Source organism: Sus scrofa, chromosome 10 (genome assembly GCF_000003025.6).
Source record: "Sus scrofa isolate TJ Tabasco breed Duroc chromosome 10, Sscrofa11.1, whole genome shotgun sequence".
NCBI classification, from domain to species: domain Eukaryota; kingdom Metazoa; phylum Chordata; class Mammalia; order Artiodactyla; family Suidae; genus Sus; species Sus scrofa.
Window position 1 is genome coordinate 39,029,058 of NC_010452.4, and position 23,955 is coordinate 39,053,012.

General features: G+C 42.0%; 1 long non-coding RNA gene across 1 annotated transcript; it reads left to right on the forward strand.

Moving 5' to 3' along the window:
• On the forward strand, nt 20,810-22,246 carry LOC106507914. Its single transcript, XR_001304292.2, has 2 exons — nt 20,810-21,150; nt 21,686-22,246. It is a non-coding gene; the product is annotated as an uncharacterized LOC106507914 (long non-coding RNA).

Consider the following 23,955-nt stretch of genomic DNA (forward strand, 5'->3'; position numbering starts at 1 on the left):
GAGTATCTAGACATAGTTCTCAATGCTACTCAGCAGGATCTCCTTGTAAATCTATTCTAAGTTGTATCTGATAACTCCAAGCTCCCAATCCCTCCCACTCCCTCCCTCTCGCATTGGGCAGCCGAAATCTAATCTCCAAGCCCATGATTTTCTTTTCTGTGGAGATGTTCATGTGTGCTGGATATTAGATTCCAGTTATAAGTGATATCATATGGTATTTGTCTTTGTCTTTCTGTATGGAGTCTCTAGTTCCATCCATGTTGCTGCAGATGGCATTATGTCATTCTTTTTTATGGCTGAGTAGTATTCCATTGTGTATGTATACCGCATCTTCCTAATCCAATCATCTGTTGATGGACATTTGGGTTGTTTACAACAGCATCATATCTTGATACAATGATTTATTTCTTCCACTGCTGCTGCTGTTTTATCCTCATCATCATCGAAAAGGAACTAGTTCCAGGATGCCCTTTTTTTTTTTTTTTTTTCCCCAGGATGCCTTTTGAGTCTGTACAGTTTGAAAGTTTTTGCTCTGAGTGATGTGTGGAGTCCTTTTTTTTTTTTTTTTTTTCTTTTTTCTTTTTCTTTTTAGTATCGAACCTGCAGCATATGGAAGTTCCCAAGCTAGGTGGTGAATTAGAGCTGCCACTGCTGGCCTACACCACAGCCACAGCAATGTGGGATTCAAGCTACATCTGTGACCTATGCCACAGCCTGTGGCAACTCAGGATCCTTAACCACTGAGCAAGGCTAGGGATTGAACCTGAATCCTCATAGACCCTGTTGAGTTCTTAGTCCACTAAGCCACAGCAAGAACTCCAGGTATGGGGTCTTATAATCAAAATTCATCTCTATAGAAATGATAAAGCTCTATGTTGGCTCCCTCAGAACTCTTGCTATGGTCATAAAGTGGGCTTTGCTCCAGTCTCTCAAAAAGCAGAGAAGTGGAAAAAAACACAATTCTCTTGGGTTCATGTAGCTCTTATATGGCTCAGGTCCTTCTAAATTTCAAGACAAAGTAAATATCCTAGCAGTATTTACTTGCTTTTATTTTTTGAAACTTTTCCCCTGAGATTCACTGATCTTCCTCCAGTTTTGTCAAATTCTAATTCTACATGATTTACTAAGATGTAATTTTTTGAACATCTACTCCTAAAAGAGAATTATTACGTGAGCATAAAGTTTAAAAGATCAAAGTAAGAAGGCAAACTTTTCAGAATAACTGCCGTCATGTTTTCCAGCTCTGTATCCCAGAAACATAAGATAGTCATATAAGAAACACAAGTAAGCAATTTTCCCTGGAAACCAATAACAACAACAACAAAAATCCCTTAAAAAGCAAAAAATTAAATTGATTATAATTAAGGAAATATTTAAACAAATCCTACTATTAATCTAAATGCTGATGTTTTTATCCTATTTATAATAGTTTGAGATTGAAACTCATGAAGAATGCCTCAGAGTAAAATAAAACTTATTAATTGTATCATTTTTTGCCTATATTCTCCTGAGCAGAGGTGCATTTTGTTTGGCTCCTATAATTGTCATTACTAATAGTAGAAGGAACAAAAGCGGCTCTATTTAAACAGATAATTGCAACTTAGCCAATGTCATCCTAGAATATTTTATAAGCTCAGGTATTTATTGCAAGATTTAAATGATTGGAAAATACTAGGATAAAATTAAATGACATTCGTTTTAAAGTAAATTTAAGTGAAATTTATTTTTAAATTACATAAGCAACAGAGAGTCATTTTAGGAGAATTAGAAAATTTAGCTAAGAGGTATGAACATATCCTTACATATTACTGATTCCCATTCTTTTTGTTTGTTTGTTTTTGTCTTTTTGTCTTTTCCAGGGCCACACCCACGGCATATGGAGGTTTCCAGGCTAGGGGTCCAATTGGAGCTGTAGCCACCAGCCTATGCCACAGCCACAGCAATGCCAGATCCGAGGCACGTCTGCGACCTACACCACAGCTCAGGGCAACGCTGGATCCTTAATCCACTGAGCGAGGCCACGGGCCAGACCTGCAACCTCATGGTTACTGGTTGGGTTCGTTAACCACTGAGCTACGATGGGAACTCCGATTCCCATTCTTGACCCCAAAAGCACTCTCAATAAAACACTAAAGAAACAGTATTTTCAAGGTTAAAGAAGAAAGTCTTGAATTTAGGAAATGCCAGTCACCTTTACAAACATGGAATTCCTGCTGCGTATATTACAGTATAGACCAAGTGAAGGAGGATATGGCGAGCCGCCTGTCTCTACCTTTTCTGAGAAAGCAGTACGGTGTTTCTAGGGGTAGAAAAATGATGTTCTGGATGGAAGTGGTGGGGGGGGGGGGATGGGAGTGACCGTGCCATAAAGGCCAGGTCCGAGGCACTGGTGGATCACTGGAGGGGCTGGCACATGGTGGTCCCATCTTGCTGCTGCAGATCCTGGAGAAGCTGGAATCTGTAATTGGAAGTTGGAAGGTGAAGCAAGTGGCCCTTCCCTAGTACTTTCGTCTAGTGTCTTCTTTAAAGGGCCTGGTGCCTGACTACGTGGATCAGGGGTCGTCAGTCTTCAGGGGCTGAATTGCCAAGATAAAAAAAAAAAACAAACAAAAACAAAAACAGAATAAAGGAGGGAGTTCCCATTGTGGCTCAGCAAGTTAAGAACCCAACTAGTATCCATGAGGATGTGGGTTCAATCCCTGGCCTCGCTCAGTGGGTTAAGGATCCTGTATTGTTGTATGTTGCAGATGCAGCTTGGATCTGGCATTGCTGTGGCTGTGGTGTAGATGAGAAGCTGCAGCTCCTAGCAGACCCCTAGCCTGGGAACTTCCATATGTTGTGGGTGCAGCCCTTAAAAACATAAGCACGCAAAGAAACAAAAAACTAGAACAAAAGAGAAGCTGGGTCAAATATACTTGGGCTTATTTCCACAGCTTTGGAACAGCACTTGTAAAGGGAAGAGTAAGCATGCCCACCCTCATCACACAGAAAGCTGTTGCTCACTAGGGTTTGTTTTTTCATTAAAGTTCTTAGTGGGAGTTCCCACTGTGGCTCAGCGAAAACGAAACAGACTAGGATCCATGAGGGTTTGGGTTTGATCTCTGGCCTTGCTCAGTGGGTTAAGGATCCAGTGTTGCTGTGAACTGTGGTGTTGGTCACAGACTTGGCTCAGATCTGGCTTTGCTGTGGCTGTGATGTAGGCTGGCAGCTGCAGCTCTGATTTGACCCCTAGTGTGGGTACTTCCATATGCCGAAAGTGCAGCTCTAAAAAGCAAAAACAGCCAACCAAACAATAACTAGTTCTTAGTAATAAGACTGGTAAACACTGATGCAGAAACACATTGAAATCATAGCCTGTCTCCTTGGTAGGCCATTATACTCCTCTAAGATGCTCTACTGCCACCAGGAATGTGGTTTCCAGAAAACCAAGCCAGTGAAACAAACAGAAACATAAAAACAGAAATGAAGTTGCCAGAGGCAAAGTTTCTCCGCTGCTTGGCCCATGCAAACTCATTCCTTCCATACATGTCCAGGAATGGTGGCCTATGGATAGCAACTTAAATCTACATACTTCTGCTTGTTTTTTTTAACATAAATATTTTATTTTTGAACATGTAACATATATACATATTTTAAAAATTCACAAAGTACAAAGATCATGTTAGTAATCAGAAATAATCCCTCTCCCTATTATTTATTTATAGTTTTTTTCTTTTTTATTACTCAATGAATTTATTACATTTATAGTTGTACAATGATCATCACAATCAGTTCTCTAGTATTTCCATCCCCCACCCCCGGCGCATCCCCCCACCCCCCAACCTCTCTCCTTTGGAAACCATAAGTTTTTCAAATTCTGTGAGTCAGTATCTGTTCTGCACAGAAGTTCATTCTGTCCTTTTTTCAGATTCCACATGTGATAGCACTTGATGTTGGTGTCTCATTGTATGGCTGACTTCACTTAGCATGATGATTTCTAGGTCTATCCATGTTGCTAAAAGTGCCGTTAATTTCATTCCTTTTAATGGCCGAGTAATATTCCATTGTGTATATGTACCACATCTTCTTGATCCACTCCTCTGTCGATGGACATTTAGGTTGTTTCCATGTCTTGGCTGTTGCAAATAGTGCTGCAATGAACATTGGAGTACATATATCTCTTTGAGTCATGGTTTTTTCTGGATAGATGCCCAGGAGTGGGATTGTTGGACCAAATGGTAGTTCTACTTTTAGTTTTCTGAGGCATCTCCATACTGTTTTCCACAGTGGTTGCACCAATTTACAATCCCACCAACAGTGTCATAGGGTTCCTTTTTCTCCACACCCTCTCCAGCACTTCTTGTTTGTAGCCTTTTTGATGATGGCCATTCTGGCAGGTGTAAGGTGGCACCTCATAGTGGTTTTGATGTGCATTCCTCTAATAATTAGTGATGTTGAACATCTTTTCATGTGTTTTTTGGCCATCCGTTTGTCTTCTTTGGAGAACTGTCTGTTTAGATCTTCTGCCCTTTTTTTGTTGGGGTTGTTTGTTTTTTTTGGTATTGAATGGTAGGAGGTGTTTATAAATTTTGGAGATTCACTTGCAAAGATTTTCTCCCATTCTGTGGGTTGTCTTTTCGTTTATTTTTAAATTACAAATATTAATATATGCTTCTTGTAACAAATGTATAAGAGTGCTCAAAGTAAAAAGGAAAAGCTAAGCTGTATTAGTGCCCTGTTGCTGCTATAAAAAACTACCAAGAACTCGGTGGCCTAAAGCAACACAAATTTATTCTTTTATGGCTCTGGTGCCAGGAGTCTGAAATGGATCAGTCACCCCATCTCAAGATCCCCAGGGATTCTGATTTAATTGGTCTGGGCTGTTGACCTGGGTGGGCGTCAGCACCTTCAAACTTGCAAGTGATTCTAACATGAAAAAGCCCTTCCCTGAATGTGCTGCTTTGTGACAAACATGGATGATTTACTTATTCTGTGACTCCTAGGGATTTCCACCCTGTCTCATACCTGTGTACTCCTGTTCACTCTCAGGATGTTAGATCCATGGTATGGGCTCGTGTGGTTGTTGGAGCCCTTTCCTCACATCATAAGATACCCCTAGGGGAACATGATTTTGTTAGCCAAAATAATGATGTATCTGTGAGGTGTAATGATCTCAAAGATAACAAACCAGAGACCCCCAGGAGTATTAGAACCATACAGACCAAGATATTTAAATAAGCTTAATACATATGTGAAAAGACAATACAGGCAGTCTGAAACAGAAACACAAAAACATAAAAAGAACTTAATATAAATATCAGGTACAGAAAAGAACTGAAATAAGCAACATAACGGATGGTATCAATAATGGAATGGATACAGCTGAAGAAGCAATTGTTGAGTTAAAACGATTGAAAAACTCTCCCAAGAAGAAAACAGGAGAGGGCAAAGTAATAGAAAATATAAAAGTTAAGCTATATGGAGAAGAGAAGTGGTAACTTCTACAGATAAATGATTCTTGAAGGAGAGAAATACAACAATGAAGAAAATATGCGAAGAAACAATGTAGAATTTTTCCCAGAATTATAGAAATACGAAAGACCTCAGATTGTAAAGGCCCCTAAAGTTTCAAACGGAGAGAAAAGGGAAGTGTAGACATAGAACAGTGTAATTTAAGAAGACCAAAAACAAATACGATTTTGATGTCTTACAAAGAAAAACACACAACCTTCAAATAATGTTATTCTTCTTCCCAGTAGGAACAGATGCAGGAAGACAATAATGTCTCAATGCATTGGAGGAGAACACTTTGATTCTAGAGTTTTGTATCCTGTAAAATTTCCATTCACAGGAATGTGAATGTGTGTCAGAACTTAATGAAACAATCTCAGCCATACAAAATTTCAAAAGGGTCTTTAAACAAAGATGCCCAGTTTTCGAGAAAGTCTTCACATATGAAGAGGAACAAATCTAGGAGATGCTACAAAGAGATATGAAAAGTTGATCACATAACTGGGAAAATAACACAATCTAATAAAACAGAATAAAAGTAAAAAGATAAGCAAAATTGGAGAAATTTTGTATGTAACAACCCAGGATTTAAATCTTAAGAATTATCACAAGATCAAGATGACAACGTGTGAAGGGAGAGAAAGGAACATGAAAATGGGCTTAACGTTCTAATCTTGGAAGGAGGGTGTGGGTTGCATTTGTCCCCAGAAATATAATTCTAGTTCTAAACACCAGTCCCTGGGAATGTGACCTTATGTGGAAATAGGGTTTTTATAGATGTGTTCACGTTAGGGTGAGAGCCATGCTAAATTAGGATGGGTCCTTAAAACATTGACTGGTGGTGCCCTTATGAAGAAGGAAGTATTTGGATGTAGAAACACAGACACACAGGGAGAAAGGCCATGTGAAAATGAGGCACAGATTGGAGTGGTCCAGTAACTCCAGAGCTAGGAGAGAGGCAAGAGAGGTGAGAAGCCGACCCTCCCTCCCAGCCTCCAGAGGGCGCCAACCCTGCCAACACAGCTTCAGACTTCCAGCCTCCAGAGATGTGATACAGTGCTTTTCTGTTGTAAGCCATGCAGATGGTGGTACTTTGTTATGGCAGCCCCACAATGAAATAGGGAGAGATACAGATATCAAGTTTAAAAGGGGGGAGGTATATATAGAAAAGGAAGGAGTTCCTGTTGTGGCTTAGCCAAAATGAGCCTGACTATTTCCATGAGGATGGGGGTTTGATCCCTGGCCTCGCTCAGTGGGTTAAAGATCTGGCATTGCCATGAGCTGTGGTGTAGGTTGCAGATGCAGCTTGGATCCTGCATTCTGTGGCTGTGGCATAGGCTGGCAGCTGTAGCTCTGATTCGACTCCTAGCTTGAGAACCTCCATATGCCATGGGCGCGGCCCTAAGAAAACTGTATGTATGTGTGTATGTATGTATGTATATTAGAAGGGAAACTGAATGTAAAAAAGGAAGATGATACAGTTGATATAAATAAACTTGCCAATGAAAAAGGACAAATTGATAGAATGGATTTTTTAAAAACCCAGCTACATGCTGATTTATAAAACAGACTTAAACACATAAGGCTATAGAGAGTTGGAAAGTAAAAGGATGGAAAATATATGTTAGGTAAATTCTAATTAAAAGAAAGCTGGTGTCACTGTATTAATATAAAAATATACAAGGCCTTAAAACAGCATCATTAGGGATATAGAAGTTTACTGTACAATAGTAAATGGTCAGTTCCTAAGAAGATATAAAAATTCTACACATGTATACAGTTGGTGAATTAATTCGAATACTCAAAAATTGATAAAACTGGAGTTCCCGTGGTGCAGTGGTTAACGAATCCAACTAGGAACCATGAGGATGCGGGTTCGGTCCCTGCCCTTGCTCAGTGGGTTAAGGATCCAGCATTGCCATGAGCTGTGGTGTAGGTTGCAGACGCGGCTCGGATCCTGCGTTGCTGTGGCTCTGGCATAGGCCGGGGACTACAGCTGTGATTAGACCCCTAGCGTGGGAACCTCCATATGCCGCGGGAGCGGCCCAAAGAAATAGCAAAAAGACAAAAAAAAAAAAAAATTGATAAAACTAAGAAGAAATTAACAAATTTAATGTCATGGTAGAGAATTTAGCAAACACCTGTTGGAATGACACAATTAAGCTTGACTTGATAGCCACATATAAACATTAGAAAAATTCATCATTTTCTAAGCTGTTTTATAAAACAAATTTTAGCAAATTTCAAAGAATAGGTACAAATTACAATTGTTAGAATTTCTTTTTTTCTTTTTTTTAGGGCTAGTCCTGCAGCATATGGAAGTTCCTGGGCTAGGTAGGGGGGTTGAATAGGAGCTGCAGCTGCTGGCCCCAGCCACAGCCACAACAATGCCACATCTGAGCCCCACGGCAATGCCACATCTGAGCCGCATCTGCAACTTGTGGCAATGCCGGATCCTTAACCCACTGATCAAGGCCAGGGATCGAACACACATCTTCATGGATCCTTGTCAGGCTCTTAACCCGCTGAGTCACAATGAGAACTCCTATTAGAATTTAATGACAAAAACAAGATACTGAAATTTTCTATTATTTGGAGATTTAAACAATCTACACTTCTAAAAAGCTCATGGCTTAAATATAAAATTGTGAACAAAATTAGAAAATACTGAAAAATCAGTGACATTCCTTTCAACCATGTGAACATTTGAAAGATGACCCGCATATTGTTGTTCTCTGAACAAAATGAATTAAGCTGGGAACAAAGGAGTTACTAGAAAATCCTAATGTGTTTGCCATTTAAAAATTATACTTTTGATAATTTTTATGTAATAAAAATAATAACCCATGGATCAAAGAAGAAATCATAAGGAAAATTAGAACATGTTTTTTTGGTTTTATTTTTTTGTCTTTTTAGGTCTATACCTGGGGCACATGGAGGTTCCCAAGATAGGGGTCAAATCAGAGCTGTAGCCTCTGGCCTACATCACAGCCTCAGCAACCCCAGATTCAAGCTGTGTCGCTGACTACACCACAGCTCAGAGCAATGCTGGATCCTTAACCCACCGAGTGAGGCCAGGGATCAAACCCTTCGTCCTCACATATACTAGTCAGATTCATTTCCGCTGAGCCACGACAGGAACTTCTGAAAATTACAACATGTTCTGAACAATAGCAGACATAATTCCTATTAAAACATGTGGAATATTATCTTTACTACATTAAAACATATGTTGAGGAAAAATTATAGCTATCAGTGCATACATTTAAAAAGAATAAATGCTGAAAATTCATGAGTCAGGCAAAATGAACCATTAAAACTGACCAAAGAAGAAAGAAGGAAAATAATATTTTACAACAGTAAAAAGAACTACAGCAACATATAGCAATATGAAGCATAATTTAGTAGTGTTCAGTGGAAAAAGAGACTACACTTAGTATGATAATTTTTGTGCATTAATTAATTAATTTAATTAGTGGTAAAAAACCCATAACAAAATATTTACTATCTCAACCATTTTATTTTTTGAGCATTTTTTTGTCTTTTGTCTTTTTAAGGGCTGCACCCGTGGCATATGGAGGTTCCCAGGCCAGGGGTCCAATTGGAGCTATAGCCACCGGCCTACACCACAGCCACAGCAAAACCAGATCCGAGCTGGGTCTGTGACCTACACCACGGCTCATGCCAATGCCGGATCCTTAACCCACTGAGCGAGGCCAGCGATAGAACCCGCAACCTCATCTTAGTCGGATTCGTTTTCGCTATGCCACGACAGGAACACCTAGACCATGTTTTCTGACCACAATGTATAAAGGCAAAAATCAAAGCTAAAACTTGCAGGAAAGATTTTTGCATCATCTAGTAAGATAAAGAGGTGCATATTCTTCAACCCTGTAATTACACTCTAAGGTTTCTACCCTTGAGTCAATCTGACACGTGGGAACCAGGAGATACAGTACCGAAATATCATAGAAGCTAGATCTGTCAAGTAAAAAAAAAAAAAAAAAAAAAAAAAAAACTATTGGAGATAGTTTGTCAGGAAACAAATGTTTACCTGCAAAAAATAGATTAAAACTAATTGTGGCCTAATCTTACAATCAGTAGTAAACCTTTATGAACTATACCAGCTTGTGTCCATGTAGATGCAAAAATCAAAACATTATTTTCATGATATTTCATGCAGACCTAGTTTGAAGTTATGTGCCTACTATGGAGTGATTTTGCTTTGTGTTTCATGCACATGTGGTGGGGAAGAAAGAAAAGCAAGGGAACAAACACTAGACCCAGGATTCAGGATTGTAAGAAGGGGGAAGACCAGGGAGGTACTCACAGAGAATTGACAATGTTTTCATCTTTTCACCTGGGTTCTGGCTATAAGGTGTGGTAAGGAATTCTAAGATGGCCCCAGTGATCTCTGTCCCCTAGTGTAACACCTGTGCTTATGTCACTTAATCTTACAAAAGGGATTTTACAGGAGTAATTAAGCTTGCTAAATCAGTTGATTTTGAATTTAATCACAAGGGAGATTGTCTGGGTGGTCTAACTTGATCACTTACACTCTTTAAAAGCAGAGCATTTTTTCCAGCTAGTTGCAAAACGGGAACTACTATATGACCCAGCAATCCCACCCTTGGGCACATATCCGGACAAGACTTTCCTTAAAAAAGACACAGGGAGTTCCCATTGTGGCTTAGTGGCTAAGGAATCCGACTAGGAAACATGAGGTTGCGGGTTCGATCCCTGGCCTTGCTCAGTGGGTTAAGGATCCGGCATTGCCGTGAGCTGTGGTGTAGGTTGCATACGCAGCTCGGATCCCACATTGCCATGGCTGTGGTGAAGGCCGGCAGCTACAGCTCCAATTAGAACCCTAGCCTGGGAACCTCCATATGGCATGGAAGCGGCCCTAGAAAAGGCAAAAAGACAAAAAGAAAAAAAAAAAGACACATGCACCCCCATGTTCATTGCAGCTCTATTCACAATAGCCAAGACATGGAGACAACCCAAATATCCATGACAGATGATTGGATTAGGACGATGTGATATATATACACAATGGAACATTACTCAGCCATAAAAAAGAACAAAATAATGCCATTTGCAGCACCATGGATGGAGCTAGAGACTCTCATACTGAATGAAGTCAGTCAGAAAGAGAAAGACAAATACCATATGATGTCACTTATATCTGGAATCTAATAAAAGGCACAAATGAACCTTTCCACAAAAAAGAAAATCATGGACTTGCTGAATAGACTTGTGGTTACCAAGGGGGAAGGGGAGGGATGGGGGTGGTTGAGGAGCTTGGGGTTACTTGATACAAACTATTGCCTTTGGAATGGAGTAGCAATGAGATCCTGCTGTGTAGCACTGGCAACTATGTCTAGTTCCTTATGATGGAGTATGATAATGTGCGAAAAAAGAATGTATATATGTATGTGTAACTGGGTCAACATGCTGTACAGTAGAAAAAAAAACCATATTGGGGAAATAACTACTAAAAAATAATAATAAAAGAAAAAAGAAAGAAAGAACTAAACTTTCAAAACAAAACAAAACAAACAAAAAAAGGAGTTGGGGAGTGGTTGTGTATGAAAAGAATGTAAAGTTTTGGTCTACACAATAATGACAATGTGTCTTAAAGACAAATCATAGGTTATGGGTCATACTCAAGACCACTTTTATGATAAATCTTTTATTAGACTGCATAAAGTTACAAGGCAAAGATTATAACACTGGGCCAAGAATGCAGACTGCTATTTATGGATGCTTAGAATTTGGGAAAATATTCAGTCCTGTTTATTCTATGTAATGATGTTTTTGTTGCACTAAACATAGGGGTTGTAAAGTGAGTCTGCATGTTAGTTTAAGTGTGTAAATAGTTCTGTTATGGCATCCTTATGTACACGGATGATGCATATTTTATTTTATAGTGTGCTTGTATTAAATCCGTTATAACCAAAGAAGGCATTTGAATCTGGAGTAAAACTGGCCTGGTTGCCTGTATCCTGAACCCATCAAGCATGGAATTACAACTAATAATACACATGAATTAGGAGAAAAAACCTGGAGGCTTCAGATAACAACTCCATTGATTCCAGTAGACATTTTAACAGATTTTAACAGATGTGAGATGAATGACACAATGTGAATAAATCAGCCACAAGATGGCATTTGAATACTGATGTTTTTAAAGTTTGGGACAGTATTGTAACTAAAACACATGCCTATTTTCACCTCTTCTCTTCTTCAGTCATATCGCCATGCAATAAGATCACCGGTTGTATTTTCTCTGTGGGCTAATAGTGATAAAACACTATATTTATTTTTCAACTTATTTTTTTATCTCTTGTGATGGATAATTTTGTGTCAGTGTGACTGGGTCATGGGGCTCAGATATTTGTCACATATCATTCTGGATATTTCTGTGGGGGTGCTTTTTGAATGAGATTAACATTTAAATTATTAGACCACATAAATATAATGTGGTCTAATAATTTAATCTCTATAATGTGGGTGGGCCTTATCCAATCACTTGAAGATAATGAATAAGGCTGATCCTTCTTTACATGAGAGAGAATTCTCCTGCCTGACAACCTCCAAACTGGGATGTTGGTTCTTCCTGGTTCTACAGCAGCCTACTGGTCTTCAGACTCAAACTGGGACATTAGCTTTGCAGATTTTGGACTTGCCAGCCTCTATAATTCCATGAGCCAGTTGCCAAGTCCTTGTAATAAATCTATTTATCCATCCATCCATCCAGCTATCTATCCATCTATCATATCCATTCTGTTTCTTTGGAAATTCCTGAATACTATATCACTCAGTTTATTGTTGACTAACCCCCCACTATAATGGAAGTTCCATGAAAGCAAGAGTTTTTTCTTACTGCTATTCTATCCCTATTGTTCAGAATGGCTCTTCATAATTATGCAAACAATTATTTGCTGAAAGTAACTTGGTGGGGGATCAATGATTCATTTACATGTTTTGTGGGGGGCACTAAGGGGGGACAAACATGTCAGCTTCAGAAAATAGCATCTACCTGGGTGGATGCTGAAATAGTGTCACAACAATATGAAAAGTAAAATGGAAGAAAATTTTAAGTGAGTCAAGGCATATTATTACTAAATGGGGAAATCTATGTAAACTCTGCTGAAAGGAAGAGTTTATCTATTTGTGAATTTTAAATATTATTTGTAGCTATTTGGAAATTGTATATGTTGATAGCAAAATTTGAGACTCCTGTACCGAAGTTTTGGCCAGCACCAAAGTCTGCAATCATATGTTTCTTTTGCCCTAGAGACACTCTGTCTTGCCCGCGTCATTCAGCTGAAAGCAAACCATAAAGAAACCAGTGTCAAATTTCAGTTGCCTTTTTAAGGGAGAGATGGAAGGGATAGAAATCAAGGGAGTGAATGTTTTGTTGATAGTTGTCAAAACTATGAATACGAGTTGAAGGGATCATGTGTCAGGTTTGTGAGCTGCAAATTCTATTACAAATCACCGTGTCTTAGTTGAGTGTTACTATGATAAAGCATGTAAGTCCTCTATTGTTTAAGAAGTTTTACAAAGATTAAAAAAAAAAATTCGGGAGTTGCCATTGTGGCGCAGTGGAAACAAATCCGACTATTGTCCATGAGGATGCTGGTTCAATCCCTGGTCTTGTTCAGTGGGTTGGGTGTTGGCGTTCCCTGGTCCGAGGGTGCCCTGAGCAGTGGTGTAGGTCGCAGACGCCGTTCAGATTCTGTGTTGCTGTGGCTGTGGCTGCTGCTTAGCCTGGGGACTTCCATATGCCACAGATAGGGCCCTAAAAAAAAAAAATTAAAAAAAAAAAAAACCCTATATATATATATATATATATATATATATATATATATATAATGAGAAATATATCCTGTGTGACTTAAGTAGTGGGCTGAACAGAGTGGGGAGGGGGGTGCGGGTGCAGTCAGGAAACAGGACTATGGGTTTGTTTTGTTTTTCCTTTTTTCTTTTTTCTTTTAGGACCGCACCTAAAGCATATGGAAGTTCCCAATGCAGGATCTGAGCTGCATCTGCTACTTACCTGCAACAACGCTGGGTCCTTAACCCACTGGGCCAGGTCAGGTATTCAACCCGCATCCTCGTGGGTAATAGTCCCAGTTCTTAACCCCCTGAACCATAACGGGTACTCTCAGTATTTTTTTTTTTCCTCGCCACTGCCTTAAAGCAAACCCTCTGCTCATCGATGGCAACTCACTTCCAGGCTTTTCACCCACCCTCGGGGGTGGTCCTTTGAAGACCGGGCATGCTCAGTTGCCTGCCAAACATCGGTGGAACTCGTACTCCCCAGGCAGTGGGAGTGCGGACACTGCTGCCAAAACCTCCATCATCTGGGGGCCTTGCGGACTGCTCCAGGATGCCTCCTGCCTTCAGCCTCTTCCTGCTGGGAGGCAGACATCCCCAGTCTGTTCGGGTGTTTTCTCCATGGAGTGACCATGACCTGACTTGGGGGTGGGCAGCCTCTACCTTTGCCATGGAGGCATCCTGCCAACGGGGATGCTCTGAGACTGGGCTCCCTGATTCCCCTGTCCCCTTTGACTGAGCTTCTGCCACACCCTGTTGAACTTGAACCCTGGGCCTCTCACTGCCTCCGGCTCTGCCCCAGTTCCTGGGAGGCACTCTGGATGTGGTGTCATGGTCATAGGACTTCTTTTTTTTTTTTTTTTGCTATTTCTTTGGGGCGCTCCCGCGACATATGGAGGGTCCCAGGCTAGGGGTCGAATCGGAGCTATAGCCACTGGCCTACACCAGAGCCACAGCAACGCGGGATCCGAGCTGCGTCTGCAACCTACACCACAGCTCACGGCAACGCCGGATTGTTAACCCACTGAGCAAGGGCAGGGACCGAACCCGCAACCTCATGGTTCCTAGTCGGATTCGTTAACCACTGCGCCACGACAGGAACTCCGACTTTTAACACTTGAATGAGTAAGATATATAAGGGGGCTCCTCAAATAAGTGTATACATTCAGGCCCCACCAAACCTGGTTACCTCAGGCTGTCCCCTACTCCCACTCAGAGTGAATTGTCCTCTATTCAAGGAAGACCAAGGGTACCAGTTTAAGTGAGATGGGTGGTGCATGAGACACACACACACACCCATCTCCCCATTGTCCTATTTTATTATTAAGAAACTGGCTTGGAAGGGTCAAGTTCATTGGGTCTTATATTTGGTTGAAATTTGGGAAAGAGTGCTTTTACTTGTCCTCAATACTCTAGGTAACTCAGCAGCCAATTAGAACATATCTTATGTACCAGTCTATCTAGTTGTCTATCAATCCAGATAAATTAAGAAATAGGAGTTCCCATCGTGGCGCAGTGGTTAACGAATCCGACTAGGAACCATGAGGTTGCGGGTTCGGTCCCTGCCCTTGCTCAGTGGGTTAACGATCCGGCGTTGCCATGAGCTGTGGTGTAGGTTGCAGACGCGGCTCGGATCCCACGTTGCTGTGGCTCTGGCGTAGGCCGGTGGCTACAGCTCCGATTCGACCCCTAGCCTGGGAACCTCCATATGCCGCAGGAGCAGCCCAAGAAATAGCAACAACAACAACAACAACAAAAAGACAAAAGACAAAAAAAAAAAAAAAAGAAATAAAATCAGGGAGTTCTCGTCGTGGCTCAGTGGTTAACGAATCCGACTAGGAACCATGAGTTGCAGGTTTGATCCCTGGCCTTGCTCAGCGGGTTAAGGATCTGGCGTTGCTGTGAGCTGTGGTGTAGGCTGGCGGCTACAGCTCCAATTAGACCCGTAGTCTGGGAACCTCTATATGCCACGGGTGTGGCCCTAGAAAAAGGCAAAAAGACCAAAAAAAAAGAAAAGAAATAAAATCAGAACATACACATATTCTGCAATTTCCTTTCCTTAATATCTCACAGGCATTTCTTGGTCATTATATATGAATCTCTCTCATTCACTTAACCACAAATGTGCCATAATGATTAGTCCCTATTCATTGACATTTGGGCTAGTCTAATTTTTCTTATTATAAACATATTACTTTTATGCAATTTTTACCATCCTATAAGGCCATATAAATTTATACTCACCAAGACCCTATGGTAATAACCATTTTCCCACACCCTGGATAACATCGGGTGCTATAAATCCTTTAATTTTTTGCCAAATATATAGGTCTCAAACTGTATCTCTTACCTTTAGTTTGAAAAAAATGTATGAAATGAAATTGAGCACTTTTTCATATGTGTATTGAACTTGAACTTCTGTTTCTTCTCGGGTGAACTGATACTTTTTCCTTTCCTACTTTTCTGTTCTGGAAGTCCCATTAGGTCAATGTTAGTACAGAGTGAGTGGGATGTTTAATGCTCCAAGTTTTTCAAGAGCCTGTCAAGTGGCATTACCCTGTGGCAAGTTACTTGCATTTTATCCACAGACAAGGGATGCTTTTTTTTTTGCAGACGAGCAGTTGTACAATGTCAAGGCTGAGATCCCATAGTAAAGTTGGTGTGTGGGCTGTGGGCCTGAGCCAGAGAGAGGTGCAGTGGCTGCTGTGAAGGGAACCATTGAAGGCTAAAGCTGTTGTAGCAGGATCTTGAGTCTCACTGGAACTAGAGTCTTCAGGAAAGACCTCCTCAGGCAATGGTGGTGGGAATGATACTTATGGCTCTTAATCTGCAAGGGAGCTGTATCCTACCTATACCCCAGGGCACTAGTCAAGTTCTACCTTGATGTGGCTGCTGGGCCTAGATAAGCAGCCCAAAAAGCATTTCCATTCACTGCCAAGGAAGTATGGAAGGGCTTAGTGTCTCGGGAGTTCCTGCAATGGCGCAGTGGGTTAATGATCCAGCTAGTCTCTGTGGCATTGCTGGTTGGTTCAATCCCTGGCCAGCACAATGGGTTAAGGATCCATCATTGTTGCTACAGCTGTGGCATAGGTTGCAGCTGCAGCTAGGATTCAGTCCCTGGCCCAGGAACTTCCATATGCCACAGGTGTCAAAAAAGAAAAAAAAAAAATCTATTCTCAGGCTGAAGGGTCACGCCCACCACTTGGTGTCCAATTACCTTAAGATTTGGGTTGCCAGATTGAGCAAATTGAAATATTACAGGATGAACTTCAAACAACAACAACAAAAAACCAACAAAAACAGCATTTATGTATATCCCACACAATATTGGGATCTACTAAAATGCATCTGTTGTTTATCTGAAAAGCATATTTAACAAGCAGAGCATACTGTTCTCTGGCACCTCCATACAGCAGGAGGTGCACATGGTTACACATGGTTTTATCAGAGCTGCAGATGCCTAAACGCAAGCCACATAGCTTATTGTGTTCAAGAGCAGCCCATAATAGAAGAATGATTTGCACTAGGGCTCCAGGAGTCCAAACATAATAATCAAGAGCAGCTTTGATCTTCCAGCTGAAACAGACACAGGGAATGAAAGAGAAACCTTCCCTGGAAGCAAGTTTCACAAGCTTGAGCAGAGGAGTTACTGTAGCACAGCATTGAAAATGCCTGTTCACACAAAAATGCCACGTATGTCCCTGGACAGAGCCACCCTCATCCCAACATCAGGCTGCCCAAGGGGAAAATTAGAAATCAAGACGACCGAATATGCTGGTTGGGAAATGAAGGCTCCTCAAGTAAGACTTCGTGCCTGGGACTGCATTATTGCAAACACATCAGTAAGAGCATAGCCTTCTCCAAAATGCCACTTTTGAAAGTGAATACAGTATGTATAGATAGATTTTCCCCCAGATATGTTCATGCACGTTGCCAAATTTAACCTCTTATTGGAAGATTCCCCCCCCCCCAATGGAGTTTTAATTCCCAGGTTGTGAACTCTGTTCAGTTGGCAGGGACTAACCAGTATCTTGGTGTATCAAATCAAAATTTTCTCCATTCTCTCCTTCTTTCAGACACCAAGGTGTTTTCGCTTTGGACTTGGGCAACAACAGGCCCTGGGTTCCGGAAACATCCTTTTATTTGGGATCATTGCACTTAGGGTCTGAATTGTCTTGTGTCCTATATCTGGCAGCTTTAAAGCCAATGTTGTGACATTCTTACCTTTCTTTGAACATGTTGGACTTTCTAAAGGCAGGGCATGTGAGAGGCTAGTGGCCCAAGATGACCCAGACCTTCCAGAGGACAGCCTGGCCAGCAGCGGCTGACCAGCTCTTACTCTACCCAAGCGTGGAGGACCGTCCAGTGAGAGCAAAACCAGCCTTGGGGGAGGAGGAGGATGTTAGAGCTCTATTTCTTTGGATTTTTTAACTCACACAGGCAAAAGCATGCGGATATTATCTTTTGGACTGTCATTTCAAAATTGTGGCGGTGGGGGGAGCGATCTCTTTAGGGGTTAATCTTCAAATTTTAATTTCTCAGGAGAAAGTTCATCATGGGATGGGGTTTATCTTCAAATGTGAAGCAACAAAATATTATTGGGAATTTACTATGTAACTTAAATAGTAAGGGATTTATGCAGTTCCTGTTGTGGCTCAGCGGTAACGAACCCGACGAGTATCCATGAGGATGTGGGTTCAATCCCTGATCTTGCTCAGTGGGTTAAGGATCCAACATTGGTGTGAGCTGTGGTGTATTTTGCAGACACGTCTTGGATCCCACATTGCTGTAGCCGTGGGATAGGCCAGCAGCTACAGCTCTGATTTGATCCCTAGCCTGGGAACTTCCATATGCCATGGGTGTGGCCCTAAAAAGACCAATAATACTACTAATAATAGTATAAACACGTATCACAGAAGGATCTCTATCACAGAAGAACCTCTGACAACATGGCTGGATGTAATCGAACTGTAAATTAGAAGAGGAAGTGGGTGTTCAGCCTTGAGTACAGATTGAGCTTGAAGAGGGGAATTAATATATTTAAACTATTCTTCATCTTATTAAAGGATACAAAGCTTGCTAATTAATTTTACAAAGCTGGCATAATCTTAATATCAAAATGTGATATAAAGATAACAAGTAAGGATATACAGCCAATTCTTGTTATTTACAGTAATTATGTTCCATAAAGTTGCCACAACACTGAATTAGTGAAAACTGAACTACCACTCCTAGTGGTATTAACTACCACTCCTAGTGTATTAACTCCAGGAAATACAGGATTAGGTTCCAGTGATCCTCTGGTCATAACATTTTGTCAGTTGATCAAAACTCATTTCCTGCCCATTAGAGTGGGGGAGGGGAGGAGAATTAACCTGTCTTCACAGAAATGTGGGAAAACAAGCACGTGCATCTACTCACAGAGGGAGTGAGGCTCGTTATTGTAGTTTTTGAAAATAAGATGACAATATTTGTTAAAATATCAAATGCCCACGCCTTTTTTTTTTTTTTTTTTTTTTTAAGGCCACACCTGCTGCGTATACCACAGCTTGCAGCAATGCCAGATCCTTAACCCACTGAGCGAGGCCAGGGATTGAACTTGCATCCTCATGGACACTATGCTAGGTAGGGTTCTTAACCTGCTGAACCACAAAGGAGACTCCTATGCTTGTAAACACTCTTAAGCTATCCACAGTGATTGTAGAAATCCATCCTCTAGAAATCAAAGCATATTTTCATTTACATGAACATGTACTTACTTGTCTCTTGCTGCCTTGTTGATAACAGGAAGAGACTGGAAATGACTTGAATCCCAACAATGAACAGCGTAGTGGAATAGTCTAAGGAATAGTCTGCATCGATGAAGAATGTCTCCAGACTTTTAACGCAGTGACGCTTTCCCAAGAGTATGTCTTTAAGACCTTGTGAGATCTTGCTCTAAATCGCTCTAGAAATTCCCCTGGGCTTACAGTGCTGGCTGAGTCTCAATAGGAGAGTATAGTGGAAAAATTATGTTTGTGATCCTGCCTTTAGTAGCAAAACAGGTGTCCCTCTCTGGGGCCACCCACACGATTCTGCTTATGTACTTAGCGGGTTCACAGCTTTTACCCCATCTCCCCCTGAGAGGCAGAGGAAATAGCATCATCTCTCTACCACACCGGTTTGGGTTTCACTGGCCCCAGGATGCTTTACCCCAGATCCTTAGAAATATGACCACTTGGGTGGAACCATGGTAAAAGTTTTTTTAGAAAATGGCTGAAGAAAACCCTTGGGGGAATGGTAGGTGGGGATGAAAAAACACAATGTGGGTGTTTCAATAACATCTTGAACTTATAACTGTGAGCTCTTGTCTTTGAGCCATTAATGAAACCCACATTGTGCCAGTGGCCTTGACGTTGAACCCGGAGGGGAGGACCCAGCATCACTGTCCTTGGGAGCCCTGCGCTCCTCCTTATGCCCTTGTCCCCTTTTGTGCTCAAAGATAACTTCTGGAGATCCCTTTGCTCTTGTGATATTTCTCCTGGGAAGAATTGGTTTAGAAACCCTAGTCCTGGTTTGTGCTGTGGTGCCACAGAATCAGTGGTGTCTCTGCATAGCCTGGTGGCAAGTTCGATCTCCGTCCTCCGCACAGTGGGTTAACGATCCGGCATTTCTGAGAGCTGCTCTGTGAGGTCGAAGATGTGGCTCAGATTTGGTGTAGCTGTGGCTGTAGTGTAGGCTGGCAGCTGCCACTCCAATTCCACCCCTAGCCTGGGAACTTCCATATGCTGCAAGTGCGATCCTAGAAAGAAAGGAAGGAAGGAGGGAAGGAAGGAAGGGAGAGAGGGAGGGAGAAAGAGAGGGAGAGAGAGAGAGAAAGAAAGAAAAGAAGAGAAAGAAAGAAAGAAAGAAAGAAAGAGAAAAAGAAAGAAAGAAAGAAAGAAGGGAGGAAGGGAGGAAGGTTGGAAGGAAGGAAGGGAGGGAGAAGATTGATTTACTTTAAGCCTCGATGGTTGCTCTGGACCCAGGACACCCCCTGCCACAAGCCAGTGCTTCTCCAGTGTTGTCTGTAAACTGGTTGCTGCAAATCACTTGTTAAAAATGCACATTTCACAGAGACTTTAGATCAGTAGGTCTGGAATGGGCCCCAGAAATCTGGATTTTAAAGTCTTCCAGGTGATTCGTACATTCTCCAAACTCTAAGAACCGCTGCACTAGGCTTGGTCTCCTCACTCAGAGGGGCTTCCTCTTGGCTGATGGGGTAGGTTGGTGGGTGCATCAGAAATGATTAGACATCCGAGATTTAGATGTTGAGCCCTTGGAGTTCCCATCATGGCTCAGTGGTAATGAACCCGACTAGTATCCATGAGGACTCGGGTTCAATCCCTGGCTTCGCTCAGTGGGTTAATTATTCAGGGTTGCTGTGGCTGTGGTGTAGGTTACAGGTGTAGTTCCGATTCAACCCTAGCCTGGGAACTTCCATATGCTGTAGGTGTGGCCCTAAAAAGCAAAAAAAAAAAAAAAAAAAAAAAAAAAATTGAGCCTTAAGCCGCTCAAGATATTTTCACTGAAAGGCAGAGCTGTTCTTGCTGATCATTTAAAGGATTGCACTTCTCCCTCTATTCAAGTTAAAGCTGCCCTTTGTCTTACCTCTACTGGTACAGAAGCAAATCAGTGGCTCTGCCCATCTGGATAGGTGGCCCTTCCCCCTGGGCTGAGGCGATTTGCTCCTCTGTCCTTAAGGCTTCCTTCTGCCCGCAGAGGATGGGAGATGCTGGCATCTGGAAAGGCTGAGTGAGAACAGGCAAGACCGGCCGAAGTCTTCTGTGAAGAGAGGTAGATCTGTTTGTTTGTTTTTGTCTTTTTAGGGCCACACCCATGGCATATGGAAGTTCCCAGGCTAGGGGTCGAATCGAAGATACAGCTGCTGGCCTACACCACAGCCACAGCAATGCTGGATCTGAGCTGAGTCAGCACCACAGCCAGTCACCAGAAATTGAAACAACATTGTAAATCAACTGTATTCTAATTTTTTAAAAAGACCCCAAACTTTAAACCTGAAATTAAGGTGAAATCTATATATACCTTTTTATTCTTCTTCTCTTCTACAAGCTGTCCCAATTAATGAAAAAAATTTTTGTCACTAGGAGGCTAAACTCCCCAGAAAAATCCCCTCAAGGGGAAAAACAAAACAAAACAAAACAACAACCCAGCAATTTCCCTTTCTCGTCGGGACTTGCTGTTAGAGACATCCATATCCAACAAATTATTACATTTGAATTTAGACAAGATAAATATCTGTGCTAAAGCATGGAGATACGTGTCATTCCCTTCCAGTGTGGACCTAAGGCTTGTTTTTCCATCCTTTTAGGAAAAAACTGATGATAAACATGGTCCCAACTCTCTACCTCTCCCTGGACCCATACGCTTTGCTGTGTGATTTAAAGTGAATTCCCACCAAGACACAGAGGCTGTTTCTGCACCACTTGAATCTGGGCCAACGTTTGTGATTTGTCTTAGCCAGTAGAATGTTCTGGAAAAATAATGTACCAGGCTAAAGCCTAAAGCGGCTTTGTGTGCTTCTGCCCAGCAGCCATGCAGACAAGCCCGGGAGGCCTGCTGGAGGATGAGAAGCCTTGTGGAGCAGAGATGGCTCCTCCCAGCTGGCCCCCATCTGACCTGCCCACTGACCACAGGAGCCTGGCTGCTGCCAGCAGTGCCTGCCCAGATCAGCAAAGCTTCCCAGTGGACCCAACGTTTTGTGGTTTAAAAAAAAAAAAAGGCTATGGGAGTGTGAGCGAGACCAATGAGAAAGGAACGTGCTAAACAGAGGGAATGATTTTTCTCCTCTGGATGGAATGAGGTGACCATGGGGACCCACCTATAGGGGAAGATGTGGCAGAAAGACAATGAATTCATTAATGTCCTCGTGCCCCTGATTGGTTAATGATTGTTGAAATAGCAGGTTATTTATTCCACAATATTTTACATCTGTGGAAGTGTTGCATTCTCAGATGAAATAATACCACTAGGCAGAAGGGAGCTTAACTGGTAGTTTAGGGACAGACTGAATGTGGGGGAAGGGTGATGAAATGAGGGGTGACCGGCCAAAACTTAAGCCCTTGGTTACTGCATGCAGATGCTGGCTTCCATCACCAAGACTTGTGTCAGTAGAGTTCAGGAGGGTTCTTTGAGCTGACTCCTGGTACTCAGAGACCCTTCATGAGAGCCACAACTTGACATGGCCAAGGAGTATTACAAACGTCCTGTTCTTTATGGCACTGGCGTTCTAGGAAGGCCTTAGATAAATTGATGGGCTTTGTCTCCTGAAATGATGGACAGTCTAGCATAAGATCAGGTGCTAGACTCACAGGCATAGAGAACAGACGACTGATGGCTAAACAGACTCACAGACATAGAGAACAGATGGCCAAGGGGAAGGATGGGGGTAGTGGGATAGATGGGGAGTTTGGGGTAGATGCGAACTATTACTTTAGAATGGATAAGCAGGAGTTCCCATCGTGGCTCAGTGGTTAACGATTCTGACTTGGAACCATGAGGTTTTGGGTTCAATCCCTGGCCTCGCTCAGTGGGTTAAGGATCCGGCGTTGCCATGGGCTGTGGTGTATGTCGCAGATGTGGCTCAGATCTGGAGTTGCTGTGGCTCTGGCGTAGGCTGGTGGCTACAGTTCCAATTAGACCCCTAGCCTGAGAACCTCTATACGCCGGCGGCCCTAGAAAAAGACAAAAAAAAAAAAAAAAAAAGAATGGATAAGCATTGGGAACTCTATCCAATCTCTTGGGATAGAATATGATGGAAGATAGTATGAGTAAAAGAAAGCATATATATATATATGACTGGGTCACTATGCTGTACAGCAGAAATTGGCACAACACTGTAAATCAACTATAATGTTTAAAAAGTTAAAAAAAAAAAAAAGATCAGGTATTTTTCCTTCCCACAGAATATTTCCAGATGCTAGTTAACTTCTCTAGCTCTTCTTTTTTTTTTTTTTTTTTTTTTTTTGTCTTTTTAGGGCTGCACCCATGGCATATGGAAATTCCCAGGCTAGGGACTGAATTGGAGCTGCAGCCGCCAGCCTATGCCACAGCAACATACGATCCGAGCCACATTCGCAACCTACATCACAGCTCGAGGTAACACTGGATCCCTAACCCACTGAGCAAAGCCAGGGATCAAATCCATATCCTCACGGGTGCTAGTTGGGTTTGTTACCACTGAGCCACAAGGGGAACTCCTCTCTCGCTCTTATTGACAGTGGAAGGCAGATGGGTCTGAACAGTGAGGCTGCAATTCTAGCACATCAGACTGCCTCTGAGTTTCCTACACAGAAGAGGCAGAATCTATCAAGCAAGCCCATTGATGCCTGTGAGCGCTTGTCCTTCCTGTCCAGCTGGCTGCGTGCAAATCTAGCGCAGTCACCTCTCCTTGCTCCCTGTACCACCTTCTGCCCGACACTGGCCGTCAAAAGAGAGGCACGAAGGCTGCTGTGTGGTGACCATCTACCCTCTGCCCAGCCTCAACCCTCTACCCAGTAATCCGGGAGCATTTTGTTTCTGTCATATTTAAGGCACTTGAGGCTTTAGAAGTGCTTTCATTCTCTTCACTCATTTTATCAT